The following is a 24,612-nucleotide window of genomic DNA, read 5'->3' on the forward strand; positions in this document are numbered from 1 at the left end:
ACTAGAAATGTTTTGGTCGCGTTTCGCGATCGCACCTTCGCGTAGAACGTGACAAAATATAACAAATGTGAAAAAATAAAATAAAGTGAAATCTATTTTGAAAAAACATAAGCGTGTCGTTTATTTTATTTACGCAAATAGCCAGCCTTTCGGGGGACGTTGTCTATTTATAAAAAAACGTGTTAGAATATTTAGCCTATAAACGTTAGTATAATTCGGAAAACAACCGTTTATCTTGCGATATTTTCATTTAGCTTCGTTCGCGTATGTAAACCATACTTTTTTCCTTTTCGCGTCGAAACTCCTTCGTTCGTCACTTTTTCCAAGATTATTCTCAACGAGATTTTACTTCGAGCAACTAACAACGCGATAAGCGGTTCGTTGAAACAGGAACAAAAACAGAAGCAATCGCGTTGCTCGCATTATTCGAATTTTTCGTGGCAAATGAGAACGAAGCAACGAATCTAGCGAAATAATACTTTATTCGCTGTATTTAATGAACTAAAAGAAGCGCGACGTATAGGTAAATTCCAGAAATTCGTTTCGTGTTTCGTTGAAATTGTTTCGACGGTCTGTAAAAGAGATACCTCGGCTCTGCTTTTCGGAGTTGTTGTTTTAATCGATCAACCGCGAGATACGTACGAATACTTGGTGCTTCTATTTTGTTTGCCTTTCGCGCGTCCTTCTCTTCCGTTTCTAATATTACTTTCCCACTGTGCGTTTCGTCGCATCCGATGATATATACATGCGTATCGTCTCTCCTCGCGTACGTATATCTTCCCAATAACGATAGTACTCAAATCAAAAACATTCTGTTAAACCACCGTGTTAATTTCTAACATTGCTGTAATTTCCTTTTCAAACGTATCGAACTTTGATGATATTTAACAGAATTTTTGAACGCCAAACCTTATCCGACTTAAACCTTGTTATGATTTGATCGCGCTATATTTGTAGTAAGATTTAATACGAAGAGTTAAGCGCTATAAGTAAGAACTTTCATGTACATATATATAAATATTTAATAGCAGATAGGTATACGTGTTGCTACTCGTATACCGTTACGATATATAATGTTAATTGCACGATGACGATTATACGATTAGAATTTCATTCAACTACGTATACCTGTACATTCTTACAGTAATATTTTACTATAGCTGAACGTTTTACGAGCATCGATCCCAGCTAGGAAAATTTTGAACGTTAGTCGGCAGGAAAATCCAACTAACGCTGTCGCAACTAATTTAAGTATAAACGGTTTTCTTATCGTTTTAACTTTCACGAAACTTTAAAGTTTAAAGTCTAGGACTTAGGAGAATGAATAGTTTCCGTAGGAACAACGTCTTGCTTGTTTGAAAAATGAGGGACTTTAAATTTCCACGCAAGGATATTTTAGAGTTAAACCGAACGACTATTAAAGATTTTATGCAAATACGAGGATACAGTTCGTTTCGTCCGAAACAACCGTTCGAAAATAATTCTCGCGTTTCCCTCCTTCGTAATATAGAGTAAAATTCCAGCAGAGCAGCGTTTAAACGATTTATTTTTCGATGGAACGCTCCGTGCATTATATTATAATACGCGACTCGATCAGATTTATCTCGTTTTTTCGCTAATGTAAGTTTACGGTTTAGCGTATCCTTTAACATAACATTTTTATCGACGAACAAAATATAAATATCGTTGATATAATTGGTTCCGCAAAGTCCTTCTTAAATAACGTTATCTTTCTTAAAAATTTTGTATCTCGCTAACGTCGTAATTTTCTCGTTGAATAAAGGTACGAACAAAGATGTATTTATATATATATATTTCGTTTCTTCAAACCAGAACCGACGCGAGAAAATGTAACGAGTTAGAAACCAATTAGAAGGAAGAAAATTGCCATTTTACTCTTTTGATTTACTTTTTCACAAGGAATCGACCGACGATCGTTGATATCGATCCTGTACGCGCAAATTACGTAAACTGCAAATGGAACGCCGTTGCTCGATCGTGTTTGGAACAGCAAAATTTCAACCTGTATCCCGGTATATTAGTTTTATCACGGTGCATTTATCCAGAAAATCAATGCCAAACTACGCCGCTTTTGGTGGCATAATCGAGAACACGATTCGAAATACGCTCGCTGTACGTGCATCTTAATGCTCGTAGATACACATAGCTGCGTCGCATCGGGAGATATACCGAGGTCGCATCGTCGCACAATCAATCGAGCCGAAAACCACGAATGTTCCGGTCGTCGAAACGTCAACTCGACTCGTCGAGGAGTGAAATAAATAATTCAAGTTCTTTTAAGTACGATATTAAAAATATTGTACAGGATTTAGTATCGTCGAAAAGTTTCATTTTTCATGCTTCAGAGCGTGTTTCCGCAAAGTTTGATCTTTAAAACTGATGGCGTAAGTACAGACATTTTTGTAACGAAATCCGCACGAAACTTTTCGTTCGAAGGTATGCAGCTTTCGCGACATTTTTCAATCGCCCTACGTACTTCCCTAGCGAAGGTTACGTAGAATCTAAAAGTATCAAACCGCAGAACCACGATGATCATAGTTGCAAAAATTACAAAGTAACGCCTTTGATTATCTTAATTAAGAATCGTCGAATAGAGTATCCTTGAATTTTCTTCGATATCTTTGTATTTCAAGTATAGAAAAATATTCGTTCACCGTTTGCATCGTTTGTCAATATTTTCGTTATATTCAGAGCACACGGTTGATTCTATACGATCGTATAGATAAAGGCCAAGGTAAAATTCAGTCGTGTGCACGTGCTCGGTAGTTTCTGGCAACCAATTTTCTAAAAAACGAAATTCCCAATAAGAGAGCCTCGCTTTACGTTTTCGATTTATTTTTCTTCGAGAATCCGTCTATATAGCTATAAAAAACATTTGTTTCGTATATGCGTGATTCTGTTTAGAATTAATCAGTACGATCCATGTATAATCGGACTCGTTTAAGTCGTTTATTATAAAATCGGATTTACTTCATTTAACGCGATTCGATTTGAAGGAAGCGTTCGGTATAGAATCACCAAGTTGAGTAGGATACTAAGTAAATAATTAATATTTTATTGACTATTTCCAATGTACTTCCCCCGCAGTTGCTTATCGTGCCAACAACTTATGCATAATTTATATCTTCGTCCTACTTATGCATAAAGTAGAAGCATCGAATGCAGGCAACGTAAATCCCAGCTATTGCTCCGCCGCGGCGTCGAACGAAACGCATTGGACGTGATCGAATGAAAATTTAAGCTGACGTTTCAAGCACTTTCATTCTGCATCGGAAATTATTTCGAGAGGGGTCGACGATGATTTCTCTTTTGGCAATATTTTCAAAGAGCCGCGTTTTCAGGCTTGAAAACTCGAGCGTCGCGACTCTTTTAATCTCGCGAAGAGAGCGCGGTCGCAGGTGGAAGTACGCTTTTTAAACGAATTATCTCGGGATTTTAAATTCATCGAGCTATTTGAAAAAAGAACACGATCCGTCTGCTTCCCCGATCGAAACGAACAAGTCGAAAGAAATTATCAAGTGGCAATTACGTTCGCAAAAAAACGTTCAAAGGAGAGGTATGTTCGAGTCTCCGATACAAAATACGACGAGTACACGACGAATACGAACGAAAGAATCGAACGACTATTTTTGGCGCGTTCTTGGAGCATTCGGATGCGAACACGAATCGTGAAACGGCAAACGAACGCTCTCTCCTGCTTTCGTTCTACCAAATTTCAGCGAAACGGGGCAAGACGACTCTGGAGCAACTCGAATCAACGTATACCATCGATTTATGGGCAATTTCGAGAAACAGGCAACCTCGACTCGAGTAGCTGGAAGTCGGATGCGTGGAACGTCGAATATCGTAGCTAAGAGATTAGAAAGATGGCAGTTGCGAGTCAATGGAAAGTCTAGGTCCGAGAGGAAGCTGTCCTCGGAATTGCTCTTATCCCTTGTCAAGACTTTACGACGCATCTGTCGTTTACCGAGGGTGTAGATAACGAGTCTCGCCAGGTCGTATCGTAAAATGAAACGGCACGCCAAATCGAACCATCGATAGCGTCAATTTCGAAAAAATCTATAGTATGTTCAAAAGGACGTATTAACCCGTAAAGCTTGTAAAGCCAACAGCTGCAGTGGAATTTGCAATTAACTTTCAAATCACATCTAAACTAACTCGAGTCTCTTTGGAAAAACGCGATCAACGGATCAACGGGCTTTATGGCTCTGCTACGTACGCGCCATAAGCCAAACTAATCCGTAGGTACTCTACGCTTACATTCGCGTCTCCTTTCCAATGAAAATTGTCAATCTATCGATAAATAAACCCGTCAACTGGTCAATGAATGCTAAAACTAAGCAATATATTTTTCTCGCGGTACGTTTAACGATTTTACGACGATTGTCATTTTCATCGGCGTAACGTGTTTTATCTAATTTGAATTATAAGTGGATTGGCCCCGAATAACAGCAAGGAAAAATCAAAAGAAATTGATTGAATTATAATTGAATGATAATTAGCGATTAATTAGTTTAATGGGTAAAACTAGTTTCAATAAATCCAGTCGGTAGTTTAGATATTGGAAGATCAAGGATGAAGCGGCCGATATCAAACTTGGCTTTCGCGGTGTAATCGAAACTTTCGGTGCGAAACTGTAAGTAGCAAGTAATTTATCAACAACGTACGTAGAACAGCTTACGCCACACACGTAATAATCCAAATTTACATAATAGCCAGAACGTGAGTTTTATCATTTGCGATTGATAAATGTGTACCATACATATATATATATACATAAATAGGTATAATGAAAACGACGAAACATTCTCAGAAATTTCTCTGGCGAAATGAAACGATAATACGCTCATACGCGTCGTTTTGTGTCTTATTTCACTGTACTTCGTGTTTTATTTATTTCCTACTTCCAAGTAAATATTACTTTCTATTCATTTTACTCGTATAAAAGCGTATTAACTTCTTGGTGCCACGGATACGCTGAATACGAGCATTTCGTTATATCGTTATTTCGCATAAATTAACATAGAAACGTAAAAGATACTTTCAAGGTACAAATTTCGTTTTAATAAAATCGAGAGGTTAACGTTATCGAAGCTATTAAGCGTTTTAGAATACGATTAGATCAGATCCTATAAATATAGAAATAGATATTTTTAGGATTAACCAGATATCGTTAACCTCCTCTGACGAATAACGTATATTTATAACGAAAATAATATTTTTAGCGTAACATTCTTTTCTCGTTTGTAATCTTAGAATATATTAGCGTTTCGTAAGAAACCCTGCAGGTATCTTACGTTCCACTATCGTCGTACCAAGCGTAGACGAATTTTTCCATTAAAGTTCAGAAATACCTTTTGTCATATTCGAATTACCGAAAGGCATCTGTCGATATCGTGGATAGCTCGATTTGTTAGCGCAGCAGTCCGGCAAAAGAAAACTCAAATCCGATTCCAATCTCAAACTTGTATAGATTACGTGGTCCGACTTTCTTCCTCACAGTTTTCAAAAGTATTACCTCGCGGTATATGAAACGTTTCTGCCGAGTTTTAATTTCACCGGCTAATACCATTCGTTAAATTCTATCTTACCGCAACGTTACGATTGCGCGGCGCGGATTACTTTCTCTTCGTCTTTGTAAATTGCCAGTTAGATAACCAGATTTGTGCACGATTCTTTCGCATAGAGTTTTCTCTAATAATTCGCCAGTATGTTATTATTGGACAACGATCGAAAGACGAACAGAACGCTCGACTATTTCGGAGAAACGTACGCTGCCGTTTAAAAGTATCCGAACGCTTGCCTCTCTTTGTCGAGAGACGCGATTCGATCACGAACTTACGAGAAAGAAGATTTCCAATTATTTCGCTTCTTATCGCGGTTACAGCTGCGTATGGCTGCGTCGATTATCGTAACGCGATGAAACTGATTTTTAAAAACAATATGCGACAACCTGGTACGCGATACGACGCAACCTGATCGTCCGTGGTTGCGTACTTTCTTTGTCGCTTCAAAAGCTTTTTATCCTCGGATCGTTCAATTTTACAATTTTCAATTTCTCGCTATTTTGTTTGGCCGCTCGATGTCGTGCTAATTTCATTATTACACGTATAAAGGAGATTCTTCTTTTGCCGATATAAAGGCTGCCGACTGGTTATCTCAAACGGGTAATTGTAATTTCATCGTAAAAAGACACCACTTTAAGCAGGATTTACGTTTATAATTTGTCGATCTCGGGAAAGACTATCGAGTACCGCTTCTAATCGTTAATTTACCATTAATTTGAAAATTCGCTAACGTTCGTTTACCGTTACCATAAATCTACCAAAGTGCCGGGGTATTTGTTGGACCGATCGTCGAACGTTGCTTCCAACGACCGACGATAATTCGACCGACTGTTTTATAAAAATTGTGTACGAATCGGTGGCCCGATCGATCGTTTAGCCCGAGAATCATTATGATCCCTAAAGTTTGTAATATGCTTGTAATATGTTTGTGATACGTTTGACGATACCGCACACCGAACATAGATATGCAAATAGATTTCTAATTCGAAGAGCCCACGAACAAACCTCGATAACTAATTTGGTCCTCTCCGAAACCGGTTCAATTGCAATCGTTGCATTATAATCTGTCTGTAGATCTAACGATTTCGCTATACGGACCACAGCTCTCGAACGTGGCTTTATGTTTCAACTACGTTTCGATTATAGATGTACGTCATAAACTACAAATTAACTGACGACCGATAGTTTCGTCGAAAGCAGAGTCGAATGGCACGCTGATGCTCTTTGACCGAATACTCGACACCATCGATACAACCTTTTACTTGCTTTAAAGTTGACAAATCGATGATCACAAATTCAAGGAACCACGAAGCGTTACCAAATTAATCGCAGTAACGGAAGACTGGTTAGAACGAAGAGGTAAAATTTTGCATTCGTTTTACTCTAATGCTTTTTCCGAATATCAAATATCGCGATCGTCGATGACCGTGACACGGCTGTGGGGCGAAGTTTACAGGATGTTTCCCAAGAGAAGCTACTTTATGACAAAACTGTTCCACGAACGAGTGGTAGCTAACTATGCACGATCGCCTGGCCAACCAGTCTACCGCGGAGCACTTTGCAATTTCCTTCTACGATAATTTATAGAGACGAGTAGTCGTTATGCCGCTGTATGCGTTAAGAAATCTATCCACGATTATTATCGATAACGTTGACCGATCGAAGTTTGTGCGTTAACCCCGCTTGCCCACGCCTAGCGTCTCGATATCGCTGCTACCTTGTACCAGCAAATAATATCCATTTCGGAACACCGATCAACGTACAAATAAAATAAATATAAGGAGAAATAAAATACCATTTTGCAAGCGCAACGAATAATCGTAATATACGTATATCGTTACTAGCACGGTGAAAAGTATCTGGCAGACAGTTCGATGCCGATACTTATACGCAACTTCCAATTTTAAACTTTCTTTCGACCAGGTCAACCGGTCAACGACGGTGGTTTTTCGGTTCCTTACCAACTCCATCATCCGCGTAGCTAACGTGCGTGTAGCATAAAGTCGTTCGGTTTCTATATTTATTACGCGACTCCCAGGATTTTGCAGCGTGTTTTTGCTTTTTCAGCAGTAGAAAAGAGTAACGCGTACAACAAAGTTGTTCTTTATTTTTTGAAACGTTTTAAAACTGTACAACAAATACCAGGGTTCGCCGATCACGATAAATCGTTGAAAATGATTGCCGAAATGAAACTTTTAAAACGATACGTGACATTTGTGGGCGCGAAGGAAAAACCCGACTCGGAAAAACCATGTTACGCCATCAAACGGGAAAAAAAGGCGGGACGAATATACATATGCGACGATTTAAGAGTCTATAAATTGAGAAACTAAGAATAAATTTCACAAGATACGTGTATAAACGATTATTTCGTAATAAATTTTTATCTATAATCATCTATAGTTTTTTTATATAATTTATATCTTAACGTTAAACGTTAAATAATCTGATTCGACGTTTCCACTTTAATCCTTTGATAACGTAACAAAGAAACGTAATTACGTGTCAAGATTTCTACGTGGTATCGGATACAGAAAGTATGTGCACTTAACTCTTCATAGAAAATAAAGCTCTGCTATAGTATCCGGATCGCAAAATATTCGACTAGAACGACGCTCTTTGGGGGTTTTTAAGGTCGCTGAAGCTGAAAACGAGGGTCGTTTTTCACGGAAATAAGGCGTAAAAAATTTCGCTCGATCCATTGATGCGCGACGTCTTCGTGGATTTTGACGAGACCCTTTTTCAAATTTACTGCTCTCCAGCCATCGTACGATTTACTTTGTGTACACCTGAATCCTGAGTACAGATGCTTTCTCTTTTTTTGTTTTATTTTCGAGGAAAATGGCTGTCGTTTTCATCTTCAACGATCCAATATAGGAGGACGAGTTCGGAAGAAACGCTTCGCAGTCCGGATATTATAGCGAATCGGAAGATAAATACGTAGGATTGCGTTAAATACGACGACGCTTAAGGTATAAAGTTTTCTAGTACTATGTTCGATGTTTTGACCGGATATTTTGTGGAAAATACGCGACACACCGTGAAACGTTTACAACTTATAAATCTCTGGTAAGTCTTGGGAGCAATTTTATCCGTCGAATTTCGACTTGTCAACTTTTACAGGTATACTGATACATTTGAAAACACCTATGTTACCACGATCGAACAATTTTCCACGTTTATCGTACAAAAGCTGTAAATATAGAGAATTTGATTCGTAGTTTGCAGCATTAAGGACAAGTTGATATTTGGTTGGTCTTTAGGAACAAGACGCTCGCAAAGCCATGTTAGCCCATCAAACAGTTACTTGTCAGCTTCGCTTCCGTTACGAACTTTGTCCACGTAAGTAAGTACACGCCTGGCGGGAATTCGATTGAACTAGCTGGTAATACAATTTTCAAAAAGAGGTGTCGCACGATTTTCCCGTTGGAAAACCTCTGTGTATAATTGATTTCACGAACGACGATATTTATCACCAAGTAGCTAATATTAAGAACCTAAGATCGAAACTTTCGCCAACTACGATCGATTTTATTCGTCGTTTCGTCTTGTGGGTGCTTCTTTCGGAAAACTCTACAGCCGACATATTCGTAATTCTTCGAATTTCGATCGCGTTATTAGTACGTCGCGTAACGAGAAACTAAACTTTTCACATGTGTCCTGAAGAAGAGGACCGGAATGTCGAGGAAACATCGAAACCAAATGCTTGTATTTGCTAATAATACGTTATCCGATAATGTTGCGAAAGTTGAAAATCCAAAACGATCGTAAGTAAAGCAGGAGAAATACGTACGTAGTACGTTACGTATGCAGATGCATACCCACGTACGTAAGATATTCTACATTCAAATTATGTATCCTGTAGTAATACATCGCGAACGTAAATACATGGAAAATTATACAGAGATATTTTGATATTCGAAGGAAAAATGTTCGTTTTATTACTACGAAACCGACAACGATTTTCGATACTTTGGATTAAAACACACTCAGATTAATTGCCATGAAATTGTTAATTTTGCGCATCCAGCGTTCTGATTGCATTTTCCTGTTCATCGATGACTGATATCGACACAGTTTATATATCACCTAATAGTGCACAGACATAGCGGTTAATGAGATAATCGATGCCGACATTCTGTAATTGGATTTTGCTGCAGGCACATCGTCTCTAGTAAATCCGTGCGAATACCGAATTTCCTTACCAAATGTCACGCCTCTTTCTTTACATAAAACATACATCAATTCAATTTTTACTGTTATTTACGTACTGTCTATAGTTTCAAACGATTTTTAACATCTACGATGTTATCGTATTTATACGTATTACGATGAAAATTTTCGGTTACCCGGGAAATTAACTGCAAATAATTGTTACAACAATGGATCATAGCTATAAAGATACTCGTTGGTACCTTTAATTTATCTTGTTGTTTCTGTATTTAATTCGGTAATTATTTTTTCACCAAACTAATTTAGCGCTGTTCTGTTTTTATTAGTACCTCAAATAACTTATTTTCGATTCCTTTTTTTATAGTTCATCCTCGTACATCCTGTATTTTTTTTCTTTTTTTTTTTTTTTTAGTGTCCAGGGGACGGGGGTAGCACTTAATTTAAAACTGTACTTATTGGTATATCTCTAAAAAATTGACGAATCAGGCAAAATTACAGACAAGTGCGATATCGCGAAAGGAACGTCTAAAAATTCCATAATTACGTACGTGGAAAAAGATACAGCTGGTCGATTTTGACGAGCTTGGCGAGGCCAACGTTCCGAACAACCGCTTCAAAGATATTCGCAAAAACCTTCGATTACATTTTCAAATAGGTGGCCGCATTTTTATACAGCCCTACGTAAACCTAACTTATCGATGCTAATCGTCTTTGTAAACGTATCGGAAATTCGATCGCTAGCATTTATTATTATTGTTACATGTATATCACCGAACGTACTTTCGCGTACGACTCTGTAACCAAGACCGTGCGCAATTATCGCCAAGTTTCGCGTGGACATGGACGCGTATACGTATCTGCTGACGCAACTGTATTAGCGTGTACGTGACGAACGAACAACTAAGGCATAGCGAAGCATTTCGTACATCGATAATTTATATTCTCTTTAATCGATATTGTCGGATCGCGCGCCGATATGGATTTTGCTAGGGTTTAACGGAGAAAGCAACGGACACGCAACACGTGGATCCGGTAACCTATCGTACGTATATCTTTCTGACATTTACGTGTTTCTTCCTGAAAGCATTGTCCCGATCCAACGCGATCTCCGGTTGCCTTCCGCCTCCGAGTGGACTCGATATTTGTCGTGTAACAGCATTATTTAAACGTTTACAGTATGGACGTATCAGGTGAACAGGAGTTGGCTGTCAGCCAGTTCTGCAAGCTGGTCTCTCGGTACGTACTTTCGATGGACGTTCGGTAGATCTTTTGGACACGTGCCATTTCATTATTTTCGCAATGCCGCGATGCCTTCGTCGTCGTCGTCGTCGTCGTCGTCGATATCGTGGCACCCGAAACATTTCAGTTTCATTTTTTATCTCCATCAAATGTACGTCGTGTATCGCGTACGTTATCGATTTTCGATATTTTGAGTTGATTTTTTACGAGACTAATATTGTGTATAAGATGACACGTACGTTCGTCTTCTTTTCCGTTTATCGTTCCAAGTGTGTTTACGATTAAGAAGAAATATTCCACGATAAAATGTATTTATTTGCGTAGATTAGACAGAATGCGTCAAATAGATGGATCGATCGTGAGTATAAACTCTGAATGGAAAGATAGAGAAAAGAAATGTTAAGTAATTTCGTTTCTCGGAATATAAAAAGTGTGGTCAGAGATACAGGTATTGCACGAACGGACAAAAGATGATTTTTTACACGAAAACGAAACAAAAGTACCGATAGAAAATACAATTTTTTAGAAAAATAGCTTTTTCTACCTCTTTCTTGCGGCTTTTTTCGCGTTACAAGAAAAATGACAGCGGCTTCTTGGTTACCTGAGACATTATCTACTTGCCAAGTCACCTGAAACCTCTTTGTACGCAGCTTCCAGAGACAACAAAAGATATTTTATCGTTGTTTAGAGAGGTCTATAACAATCTCCGTAACAACGTCGATCCATTACAACAGCAACATACGCTTGCGTCGAATTTCACGAAGGATACGTTGGCAAAGATCGCGTTCTAATTTTCTTATCGCTCGTACCGTTCGTTGTCTATGTAACATACGTGATATAAAAAGACGTGCAAAATATCTCGAAAACTAAAATACCGCGCGAAACGATGAAAATCAATTACCGATCGAAGACAAACGTTACGCGTTAGGTTTGGAGCGGCGGAAGAGGAAGAAAGACATTCCGAACCGTTAAATATGCACGACTTTAAGGATTCAGCGGGACTGGCTCTTACCTACGAGGTATTATCCTGAATAAATAACACGCACTTGAAACAGGTATCGGAGAAAAAACAAGTTTAAGTTTCGAAAGCTTTAACGTTTCAAAGGTTAAAGGCGTAGATCGAACGATTCGGTTCGAACAGTTCCACGAAAGACTGCTTCGAAGAACAAAATAAACGTTGCGTAATACCTTAGACTACGATAAAATACGACTGTGTCGAAAATCATAACGCATACGTCGCGACGTACGACGTATTAGACCATCGAACAAAAACCACGCGTTCCTCGCGGTGAATCCCGAAGGAAATATCGTCGGATATCGAATTCGGTGCTGGTCAGACGTCGACCATGGAAACCGATTGGTCAGAACGTACTTAGCAGCGATGGTAAATATCTCTGTCTTTGTGTCCTGTTGCTGAAAGTTCGTTGAGAAGCGTTCGCGAGTAAACTTTGTTCGACGACCGATGTTCGAAACGATTATCCGTTAATTGATATTTGATTGCAGCCGGATAGTAAGGCAGCTTCGATAGTAACGGGGTAACTTTAATAACGCGTGCTCGCTATTTTACGTGACTCGCGTCTTAGCTACGCCGCCTTATTTCCATCGTCTGCGATTCGATCGTGCCTCTCGACCCTTCGATTTTACGCCAAAGTTTTCTTAAAACGTTCAAAGCGTCCTTTTGCCCGCTGAGACAAGAGTCAGATCGAGCCATACAGATTCTAGAATCGCAGCAGAGTGAAACTTTGCAGGCTGATATCGCGTAAAATTATCATACGAAACCTGGAAAGCGTTGGAAGCAGTTTGACCAATTACGAATTAATAGTGGCAAAGCGAGGATGCGACGATAGAGAGAAAGCCTTAATTAGTCGCATTTCAAACGACGATTCAAGCGACTTGAATTCTAGTAAATTAGCTAATAAAGTATAGAAATTCGAAAGGATTCGAAGGATATTTATCGGTTATCAAAAAAGAGATTATTGGTTACGTAAAAAAAAAAAAGATATCGATTAAGTTACGGATTATCAACAAATAGTTTGGACGATTTCCGTTTGTTCGATCGGTAGTAAGAAATTTTCTGCGCATAGTCGGACGATTTTTGAACGAACCTACTTCGTACTTTCTGTGACTTTATTTTCGATATATCGAAACACTCGTCGATTTGCGCTTCCGATTTCCTCTCGTTCTCTTGGCTCGTCCTTAGCGGCACCATCCGTTCTCAAACGCTTAGTCGAGAAACTTTATCCATTGAAACGTTAGCGAATACGGAAAGCCTATAAAGACCGTGAAAGGAACGTGGAAAGATTTATTGGCATCCAACATCGGATGAAATATTCGTCAAACTACCGTACCGTTCGAAGCTAAACTTTGCTATCGTAAACTAAATATTAATTCGACTATTTACGTATATCTAATTTACGTAATGGAATGTCGGCGAATTCGTGTCAGCGAAACTTTGTTGGAGTTTGAAAGACTATATATTTCTCTAAAGAATCCAGAATGACAGGAGAAAAGAAGTGGAGACTAAAAATATCGTTATCTTTGGAAGCCGCAACGCCTCTGAATTCTTTAGCTACAGGATTTTCCATTTAGGACGAAAGGATCGTGTATCCGAAATCGATAATAACCGCACCGTGAAGAAGAACTCGACGTAAGAAAGGAGCAAAGTATCGGTCTTTCTTTAGGTTTCTATTTTGATCCGCGCCCAGATTCCAATTGGATTGCCAAGTTCAATCGAATTACGATATCTTCTCGTTTACGTATGAATTTCCAGAGGAACGTTAGTACCGAATACGTTGGTCGAGTTTTCGCTCGAAGAAGAAACAGCATAAAGAACGACAGACCGTATTACGAGTTTGCGCAACTATGTACGAACTTTGTCGCATTACGTACGAGTAATTCGTTTTTACTCGTTAGCGGTATCTTTAACTCGCGCCACTGACTCCGCGCTTTCGTTCCGTTGTACGCCGGATAAAGCGCAACGTTATTACCGGGTTTTTCGAAATCTTACGGAAAGATTGGAACACGCGTTGAACCATCGACGACGATCGCTTTCCGCCATTCTCCGTTCTATCTAGGCTCTCTCGCGATACGAACAACGATATCCTTAATTCGTTCATCGTTCGAACATGCAACGAGTCAAAGTGAAATACTTACGACCAGCCGGGTTAATATAATCTTCATTTCCCCGTAGACCAGATTCGTTATGGCATTCGAATGGACGTTAATTTTAAAAGCGTGTACGGATACCCGATAAGGAGAATAGCGTCTATCGGCTAGGTATTCCGTCAGATCCGTCAGATCCGTCAGATCGAACCTGAGCTCGCTCGCTACTTGCCGAATTATCTCGGGAATAGCCTTTGCCGATCCAACGAGAAAGGAAAGTTCCATTTACATGGATAATTGCATAACTTAATATTTCGTTAGGTTGGCCGTGTGCGCTAGGTGCGAAGCTGCCATCCGAGATATACGATATACCGTATTCGTCTCTCGTTTCGAGTTAGGACGACGCGGCGCGACGTAGAATATTTATGGTGTTCCAAGTTGACGGCAGGTCTTCGTCGTTTGCCAGAGGGACACGGCGCGGCGCACCATGAATATTTAGAAAATTAAATCGGACAACTTGGTCGTCCCCTTTCGTTCGTTCGCTGCGCCTATGTTTCCCAACTTCCGAGTAATCGTAACTTTGTTTTAATAGATCGTTAAACGCGCGAAATTATGTTGTTCGCAATGAGCAACCGTTTCCACCGTCCATTCCGTTTCCAGAGAGAAACTCGGACGATTCGCTCTACGATCTACGATCCGCGACAAAGAGATTTCCTCTGGGTCTAAGGCTGAAACTACCAGATAGCTCGGCGATGCATTCGATTGGCTCTCGACCGTTCACAATGGAACGATTCGCATCGAGAATTTACATTGTCCTGCATATTTATACGATCGCAGATTAAAACCGCGCAGAATCAAAGAGATTCAAAATATAACTTGCCTCTTGCTTCCACGGAACAGCTTCGATTTCCTTGCTTCCAGAACCTACGAAGAAAGCGGCTTTGTTCGGCGATTTGATTTTCCGGCTGAATAACGAGATATAGTTGTTAAATGTTTTAAATGAACTCGTCGAGAACGTTGGATATTTAAATAACGGATTCGAATATATCGACGATTATTTTTTTCAAGATATCGATGCGAAAAAAACGTAGGTAAATTTGTTGCCTTAGAACGTCCTATAAAAATGCAAAGATAATCTGATAAGGAATGCTAAGGCATACAGGAAATTGCTTTTATCGTTATTTATCGTTTTTTATCGTTGATAGTCGTTGTCGTACTTTTTAACAATAGCTAGGAAATTTCGTCATCGTGGAACGTCGACGAAAATTTCTTATCCGTACGAAGCGATAAATTTATCGAAACGTTCGTTCGATCGTCGAAGGAAGGTGATCGAAATTGAATATTTTTTAAGGCAACGGATTTTAATTCCGCTTTAGATTAATGCTTCGTCGAAGAAGGAATAACAGCAGGTCTTTATTGCCTAGCTAGGTCACGCTATCGATATAGGTATGTATTTTGCAACTACTTGTTGCTTTCCAACGAAATGGCTGTCGTCCGCTAGCGTCTACTAACGACTAACTAACGTTGTATAATAGGTGGTACCATGATACATCGTTATACGTACTACGAAACGGAAGGTTAAACGATTAAACCGTTTTCTCGACAACGTAGTTAGAAAAAAGATGCCAACCACTTTGTATTGGAAAGTTGTCTACCTTAGGTCCTCGTATAATAATCGACTTTACAAATAATCGACATAATCGACTTTACAAATTTTCAAAACAAATCTTTATTCCTCTATAATCATCGTCCGCTTTGGCAAAAAGTTACAGTTTGAAAAAAGCTGACTCGACTTTAGCCACCGGCTTTACGTTTAACGCGACGTGTCATTTACGTTTCTTTTCCAACCGATTCGACGAGTCAGCTCTCTTATTAGAAAATTTCCCGACGTTATTCCAGTAACCGCAACCGTGTTTTCATCTCGCAAGAACTGCAAAATGCAATTTCACCCATTGCAAAAACAACTATGTAGTTTATTCGTTGCCTCTGGTGTCTTGTTACTTTATAAGCTCGCACGGCGCGGCGCGACGTCGTGAAAATCGAAGGCATCGCGGAACTACCTTGTAATACGCCTTTGCCACGTTTCATCAACCAGAACGTATCCTCGATTCGTTCCGAAGATTTTCACATTTTCATCGCCACAGAAACGACCGATCGAAACCAAGCGCGGATACCTACGTGGCACGCGTGTCGCTTAACAAATCTTTCCTCCTGCATAATAAACAATAATAAATAAATTGGCCGTTGGATCGACGAAACGTTCGACAAAACCGTATCGATTCTATCGCACTTGCGAACAAGATATCTCGCGACGCGATATCCACAACGCTTTGTACGACATATTATAAAGATCTAAAGAGAATGCGCTTGATCCATTTGCTTTGTTAGCACGTATGATACCCGAAACAAGTGCGAATACATCGTCTAACGTTCGCGTAAATCTGGTAGAAATCGACTATTTAAACGGATACGATTTTTATCGAAAAATAAAATTGCACGAGAATTAGGAATACCGGAAATCGAGTCTCGTAACGTAACTCGTGGCACAACTAGGAAGAGGGTGATTCTACAGTCCATGTAAATATCCGCCAAATCCGTCTGTTTCTTTGGCATTTAAAATCAATGTTGTGGAAAAGGGAGCGAAAGAAAGGGAGCAAAATTTTACATTATGACGTATTCCTTCACGTTGAAACCTCGTGTAGACTCTCGATTGTATCACGCGTTACGAAACACGCTATATTATACTTGTAAAAATACTACATGCTCGCCATCTATTCGGCTCTAAATACGAAAAGATGGACGCGCGAACGAAATTGTATGGCGACCGCGTATCTCGTCTACAGTGCGAGGGGATTAACAGCGATAACTCGTTTTGGTTGCTGATCGAGTTATTCCAACGTTGGACGCTCGATGTAATGCCACGGAGAGACGGTCAGCAAGACGACTGACCGGTGGCGGGAAGTGACAAGGGTGGGTGGTACTTGGATACCATGCGTACGCTTTTCACATGCATATACTTTTGCGAATATCTACGCCTACGCATTTAAACGCGCCATTCGTCGAAATGCGCGTATCTACGGTCGTATATGTACTACCGACGCTCGACGCTTGCCTATTTCTGACAAAACATAACGACGTATAAGCTATACTCGAGTCGTCTGACCGTCAAACTATACATCAGATGGAAAAGATCTCGCAAATCGATCCAGACACTATTCGTGTTTAAGAACGACGGTGTATACCGTATACGAGTGTAACTGCTTCAGAGCGGTTGAAGATGTTGATTTTTAATACGCAAACTAAATGCGAAATTGTATTTTCTGCATCGACGTTACTATTTCTACGAGACATTCTTACGAGTATCGACGAATCGACAAAAGTCTTGTCAAAACTAAGGGATAACGCAAGTATCATAGTTTTATTTTCTCTGTTCAAAATGCGAAAACAGGCATTGTACGAAAATTGTTCGTTAGCGTACAGAGTGCATCGTAGAAAGTGAAAATCGGATTCGCAGCGAACGTGTCGAGTAATCTCGATCAGTCGACGTGTTTTAAATAACGTACGATTACATACGTGTATAGAAATATACTTGTCGACGGTTACGATACATCGTCGACGCGTTAATCGACGTTTCGCGAACGATATAATTCCACGCATTTTACGCAAAATGTTTCGAATAGTCGAATGTACGAGATTAAGCGATACGTATCTTAGTTTCATGCGTAGCTTCACTCGACAACCAAACGTCTCAACGGTTTCGTCGATATACAAATTATATGACCGAAGCGTAAGGTCGACACGCCTAACGTGCTATCGATAGTCCTTCCGCCAAATATTTAGAAGACGGTGTACGTCGCAACGGTCGCGGACGCCTAACAAACGCGTGCGTAGTGGGGATATCGAGGGACGACAACGAGAAACCAATCGGATGAGAAAAATAGTCGAGTTTTAACCGCGACGTGAGAATAGTCGGATTGTAACCGAGAAGCGAGAATATTCAGTGGCAATCGAGAATTGTACGAAATGAGTCGAAAGCGAGGATCGTTAAAAAAATATATTGCTGAGCATCGCCGACTATTTCTTTGGCACCCTACACCAAATACCACCTCACGTGGAATCAGGTAAGCGACTCGAATGGCTCAAACGCGGGAGTTCGATTCCTTTTCCAACAGTTGAGTGGAACGAACGCGTAATCCGACCATATCGAAGTTTCCACTAATTTGAAAAACTTTAATACCTAAGCATTTTATTTGGCTTGACCTCCGTATCTTCCCGTTTTACGCGTTCACGTAAAAAACAGCTGCATTCGTGTAAATCGAAAAGCACGCTGCCTGCTACCGAATCCGTAGAAATGAACGAAACGAACGTAGTAGATTCGTAGCTCGAGCTACGATATTTATCGAGAGTTACGTTTAACGAAAACAATTTAACGGCCGAGAAGCGGGAACGCGATAGATCAAATCGTACGATTTATCGATCCATATGAATAGTCTTCTCGCATAGAAACACGTATATACGTTCGAAAGGATCGACACGATGGAAATTTTACTATTTCGCGATACCAGAAGGGGTTTGCGTCGAAAATGGTTACTAGCTCGGTCGTAACGATCTACTAAAAAAACAACCGTGTACAAATTTTCGTCTGTGCAACAGCTTAAAAGTGCTCGTTTCCCTTTCCATATCGTTGAGTAATATCCAACGTTTCCTGTAATTTCCAATGTCAACTCGTGACGTCGTTCCATACGTATGGAAATTTACGCGCTATCCTGTACACGTTGCTAACGACAGATACACGTTACAGCTATAAACAGGATATTAGAAAAAATACGTGCTATTTGCATATAAGATACGATTGTAAACGGCAGGATCGTAAAACGGATTCGCGTACAAAGATTCGTCGTTTAACGCTTACCATTTAAGTTAGGAATAATTTAGATTTACGCTGAAGAAATTTAAAACAGTGATTTAGTTTCACGCTGGATGTAACGAGTCAGCCAATGAACCTTTCTCTTTATTTTGCTCGCTCTTCGCGTCTCTCACTTTGACGTAAATCAACGAAATTAAATATAACGGCTCAAATTCTATCGTAATCTCGTTTCTCACAGCGAGTAGCCGACAAGCATAATATTCGAAACAGGGAAAAAGATTCGCGCGCTGATTCGATTTCGCGTTTGTACCGCTACGACCGTATTTCTAGCGTAGAACAAAGTTATCTATAATTCGAGAAATAAGCCTCGAACTATAGTTTCGTACAGCAGCTTTTCTCATTGTCTCGATATCCGGAATCTCGCGAACGTCGGCCATCTTTTCAACACCCTTCTCAACGCGTGTTTTCCATACGCGTATGCGGTATAACGAGTCGACGTTCTCGTTCCGATAAAAACGCGGTTGTGAGTCGTCAAATTTAAGAGCGATCGCGAGATAAATTATAGAAATAAATATACTTGCCGTGTAAATCGAAAATATTATAGCCGAATAATTAGAATAGTTAAAACGCCGTTGAGTACCGTAAGCGCTTCCCGAAAACGTTTTAATTCGCTAAAACCTCCGTTTCAAATGCTTTTCTTGGTAAAAGTATTGCGTGTTTCCAGTCCATAATTTCTTCCTTAGGGAAGTGTTATTAACGGGATTACCAACTAGTTCACATGCGTGTTCAGATACGATACAATGCGCAATGGTATGAAAATAAGGTCAGAAGAAAAGCTTTAGTTTTAATTAAGAAGTAAGCTGCTACCCGTTACAAAATTTACATCACCGCCTTTGCGGAAGAATTATCGTCGTGACCAAACTCTAGACCAGCTTTTAATTTTGTACAGAGGCTCGTGGAATGATATAAAATACGAAACACATCGGAAGAAATACGTCACGCAACGCGCAAGAATTCTTCGTGTAACGTAAACGTTCCTCTCCCGATATAAAAAATAACATATCCGTTGTTTACTGTTTCGGAAGCTGGCGATTTCAAAATATGAATTTTTTCGCGATACGAGGGAGGGAAATGGAGACTTTATCTTTGTAATTCGGACTAAAGCGACGTTTTATGTCTGCGTACTGCATAATAGAATTTTACGTGGTACGTCATTATGTATGGTAATACGTTTTAGCAAAGAAAACTAGAATAGATTAAAACGAGCTGAACCAGCGTAAGAAGATTTCCGCTTTATGCAAATTTAAAAACGGGCCAGAAATTCTCAAAAGAATTACCAACATGTTGCTACGTTGATGCATTTTGAAGGCTAATTTATGCATTTAGTATCGTGACCGATAAATTATTACTTATTCCATAACGAAACGTACCTGTGATCCTGAATCGTTTATTACGCACCGAGAAAGGCAGAGAGTTACGAACTTTTCATATTAAACGCAAATTTTTAGACAGGAAAAAACAACGGAACGATGCTTATACTCGTGCGCGCGCACACACACACGGTCAAAGTATATAAGTATTTAATATATGTAACGCTCTACGCAAAACACGGTGTATCGTATATAAAGTAAAGTGTAAAGTAGAAGAAATTTTTCACGAAAAGTTCAATCTCGAGGAAAAGGAAGCGAAAGAGCATTTTTCTCTCATTTTCGAACCGACGTTTCAACGAACAATAACTCGATCGTACTTGCATGCATAGATATTCTGTGTGCAAGGCATGTATATGTATATATACATATACATATACATATATATACATCCTGATCGAGTCAGGGTCAGGATCAAAGATATCGAGTGAAACGCGCGAATTTAACGTCACCGTGTACGAAACAAAGGTTTCTCTCTATTTCGTTGTACGTATATCCCTTTACGCTCCTTACGATCTACGTCTATTCTTCGCAAAAGCACGAGAAAACGTAAATCAATACTGTACAAGGTCCGCGTGACTCTCGAAAGTGTATTAAATTTCAAAGAAATGGCGATATAAACGGAAAAATCAGCTATAGTATTTTTTATTATTCGCATAGATCTCGCATAGATGCTAGATACAGGCACGCGTCTAGGTCGACGCGTAGTATCGCCGACAACCGGAACCATAAATATGTCGTCGCATCGCAGGGTTTAGGCTGGATAACGGCTTCGAGCGGCGATACTTTCGACCGCCGAGTTAAAAATTGGCGCGCGGTTCTAAGTAAAGAGTTGGCGGATGTTACAGTTTCGGGGTGCCGACGATCGACGAGGGGCCCGACATCGATCGGCCGCTGCCGTTGTCCGTCGGCGCGGATCGCGGACACACCGGTGCACGGTGCACGGGGCCGATGACTCGGAGACGCTCGGGCTTCACGGTGCCCTGCGGCAGGCGGAAAGCGATAAGACTTTTCTACAAAGATCCGACAACGCGACGCCACCGAGTGGGGTAAGAAGAACCGACAACGAGTCGAAAAGCTCCGGGTACTTTCCCCGCGACGTTCGCGAAATCGAGATCGTCCAACTTCCACGTAGGTATTACGCATCCAACGCAGAATGCCAAAGAGCATGCGTTGTTGCTTCAAAACGAACATTTGTTTCGACAGAATTGACCTGAGAAATTCGTCGATCGATCGTAATTTATCGTAAGAGAAAATTTAAACGTAATACGATATAAAACTCGATACAAAAATTAACGCCGTAAATCCAGATGCTCTCTTACAATGTGCTCGTACGTTTTATATTTATACGACACAAATTTTGCATATATTTCATCGATCAATAGGTGTTATACGTATTCTCGTTAATATTCGATCGATCGTTCAAACGAAATCAAGATACACGGCTGCTTTCTCGATAGGAAAAATCGTTTAAAATATGTAAATTTTTTAATGAATTGTTTGAAAATGATCTAGCGATACAATTATGCACGATATTAACGATTCGGTGCACAGCGTTAAGCCGTTAAGGTAATGGGAGCAACGTAAAACCATGGATAATATTCTATTGCGATATAGCGGTCACGCGGCATTAACGCATCGTATGCCTGTCACTGATAGAATATAATAATCACCCGATGAATCATCGATCCAATAGAAATATAATATTTTGGCTAACGAACGCTCAAGAGATAACGTAACAGATTATACACCTCGGTCCATACGCACCAGCCAGTGCATGTACGTATATTCCTTCCATCGTTCATCTAATAATCGAAAGCGCCGAAACCTGATATCAAAAATTTGTTATCGTCGTTCTAAAGAAACTATAAATCGAGAAAGGACTCGAGAGAAGAGAAGTAAACTTCGTTGATAATCTTAACCACCTTCTTCGTGCGAAAATTATCATCCATCTTACCGGTTATCGGTTTATCATCGGGTTCTATCAAGTTTTAAGACGTATATCGTCGTACAGGGAATCGGACGATGCTAGAGGGGGACTCGAATCAAAGTTGGACAAAGAGACGCTTCGCGTACAATAGTATCACGCTACCGCGTAAATCGAATTTCTCTCTCGCGTAGACTCGCACATCGTTCGTCCTATCGCGACGTATCATATATTTCTAGACGATTAGAAGCGACCATCGACCATTCCCTTCTGCTTCTTACTTTAGCCCGGTGCAAACGAATAGAAAAATAAAGAAGCAAATCCGTCAGCCCGCGGATCTTTGTACAGAATTCTTCGCAGGTCTGTAAAGAACGCGATACTCCGTTTGATTCCAAACGCACGGTCCGTGTTGTTAAACGAGCGGTCATTTTTAATACACCCCGTGCGTTAACGACTCCCGCCAGGCCAAAATCCTATCGAGCTTCCTTGGTCCGAACTAGGCAGAAGGATTTCAAACACGCAGTACTAGGTCTAAGCAAGATCCGGGGAGAATGGCACGAGATAGATGGAAAAATCACGAAAGCATTGGTACGTCCGATGCCTGATCGTCCAAAAGTTGTTACGAGAAAGAGAATCGCGCATACTAGATATCAAATCAAATGTCATCGCATCAAAATTCGCGATTCGCGGTGTATTTGAGCTTTAAAGCGAGTTTTGCAAAAAAAATTAAAGAAAGAATCACGAAAATCCGGACTGTTCCAATACTTTCGTTCGGCACTGTTTGTACGCATGTACATGTCTACAAAGGCAAAGTCTATCGTACAATGTTAACGTGGAAATATTTTTATAAACGTACAAATCTAACGTTAATTATCGCGATAACGGCAATAAATTGTAGCTTGTTCGTTTCGCGATTTACTTTTTGTTACGTCATTTGTAATATTATTGGTCGCACGAATCCTAGTCATAATTTATATGGACTAAACTACCGATGAAATTACGAATATTTTGCAACACGATCTTCGAGATCGCAAGATTCGTAGAACTTTAATTACGTGACGATCGTAATGATAATTCATAGTAATAATAGTAATAATAATAATAATCCAAGTTCAACGTAAAAACGATAAAATTATCGATCAAATTATTATTGCACTTGCAATTCGTTTTTCATATTCCGAAATGTTCGATAATAGGCCAGCGATAAAACGGACTTTTTCAAAGAAATGCAAATTCGCGTCGCGTTCGAACGTGAAAATAGGAAAAAGTCAGAAATTGCAAGAGATAATTATTTCTCTTTATACGTTGCGCGAAGCGATAAAAACTTGAATCTCGTTTTAAATTAGCTTAATTTGCATACTCGATTCTAATTAAAATACGAGAAGTAGGATCGAACGAAGCACGGAAATCTGGAATACTATAGCAAATAATAGATAACGTATTTGCTAGTTGGCTCGACAGAGTTGTCACGTAGATAGATATTAAGAAAAATAGCAAATTATTTTCGACTATCATCTTATTTTCGTTCTTAAGTTAAAATCGTTTCTAAATCTCGAGAAAACTATCTCGTTCCAAGATCTTTCTGTCAACTTGACGAACCTTCTCGCGACGATCGTTATTATTACGCAATGAGAAAGGAAAATACAAATTTTAAGAGCGTAAGTTTTTATAAAAAGGGGTCAAAATTTCGACAAACGGAAAGCACAAAAGTTAAAAGCGGAAAGAACTTGGAAGTCGACGAGGGTGAAGAGGGAACGCGATGCATACAGGTGTAACGAAGAAACATTTACGACGTAAATACCCACCTGGTATCGTTGCAGCGAGAGATCCACGTTGTCGAAATTAGCTTTGGTCCCTATTCCGCCGACTTTTCACGCAACGCGAGAATGTCAGCTAATATCGCGCATTCGGCAAAAGGTGGTAGCATTTTGGTCGGATGGTGATTCACCCTCTGTTATCACGGCGCGGCGTCAGCGGGTTCGAAAACGAGCGTGTTCGTTCCGTCGTCGGTCTCGTTCTCGTTACTTCATCGAGCCACTCGAAATGGGATCCCCCGAAAACCCTACGGTCCCGCGGCAATTACCGGCAATTATTCGTGCACCGAGCAGCCAACCAGCCAGCCTTTCGGCGTGTATCCGGCGAATTAACGCGAACAGAGAGATCGGGTCGCGTTGCGTGAACGTCGAAAAGTTACTTCGAGCGTGGGGGCCGTGCAATGGGGCGAGAATCGGGAGGGTAGAAACGAACAAGATCCTTTATTTTCGGAGGCAGTGTGCAAACAGAAACAAA

At 40.0% G+C, this 24,612-nt stretch overlaps 2 protein-coding genes across 3 annotated transcripts in view; one reads left to right on the top strand and one right to left on the bottom strand.

The window, feature by feature from the left end:
* LOC132909575 (small ribosomal subunit protein uS10m) overlaps positions 1–24,612 on the top strand; it is a 262,722-nt gene that overhangs the window by 158,181 nt on the left and 79,929 nt on the right. The gene's annotated exons all lie outside the window — the stretch shown is intronic.
* Positions 1–24,612, bottom strand: part of LOC132909518 (1-phosphatidylinositol 4,5-bisphosphate phosphodiesterase epsilon-1-like) — a 125,317-nt gene that overhangs the window by 100,433 nt on the left and 272 nt on the right. The gene's annotated exons all lie outside the window — the stretch shown is intronic.

Source organism: Bombus pascuorum, chromosome 8, assembly GCF_905332965.1.
Source record: "Bombus pascuorum chromosome 8, iyBomPasc1.1, whole genome shotgun sequence".
NCBI lineage: Eukaryota > Metazoa > Arthropoda > Insecta > Hymenoptera > Apidae > Bombus > Bombus pascuorum.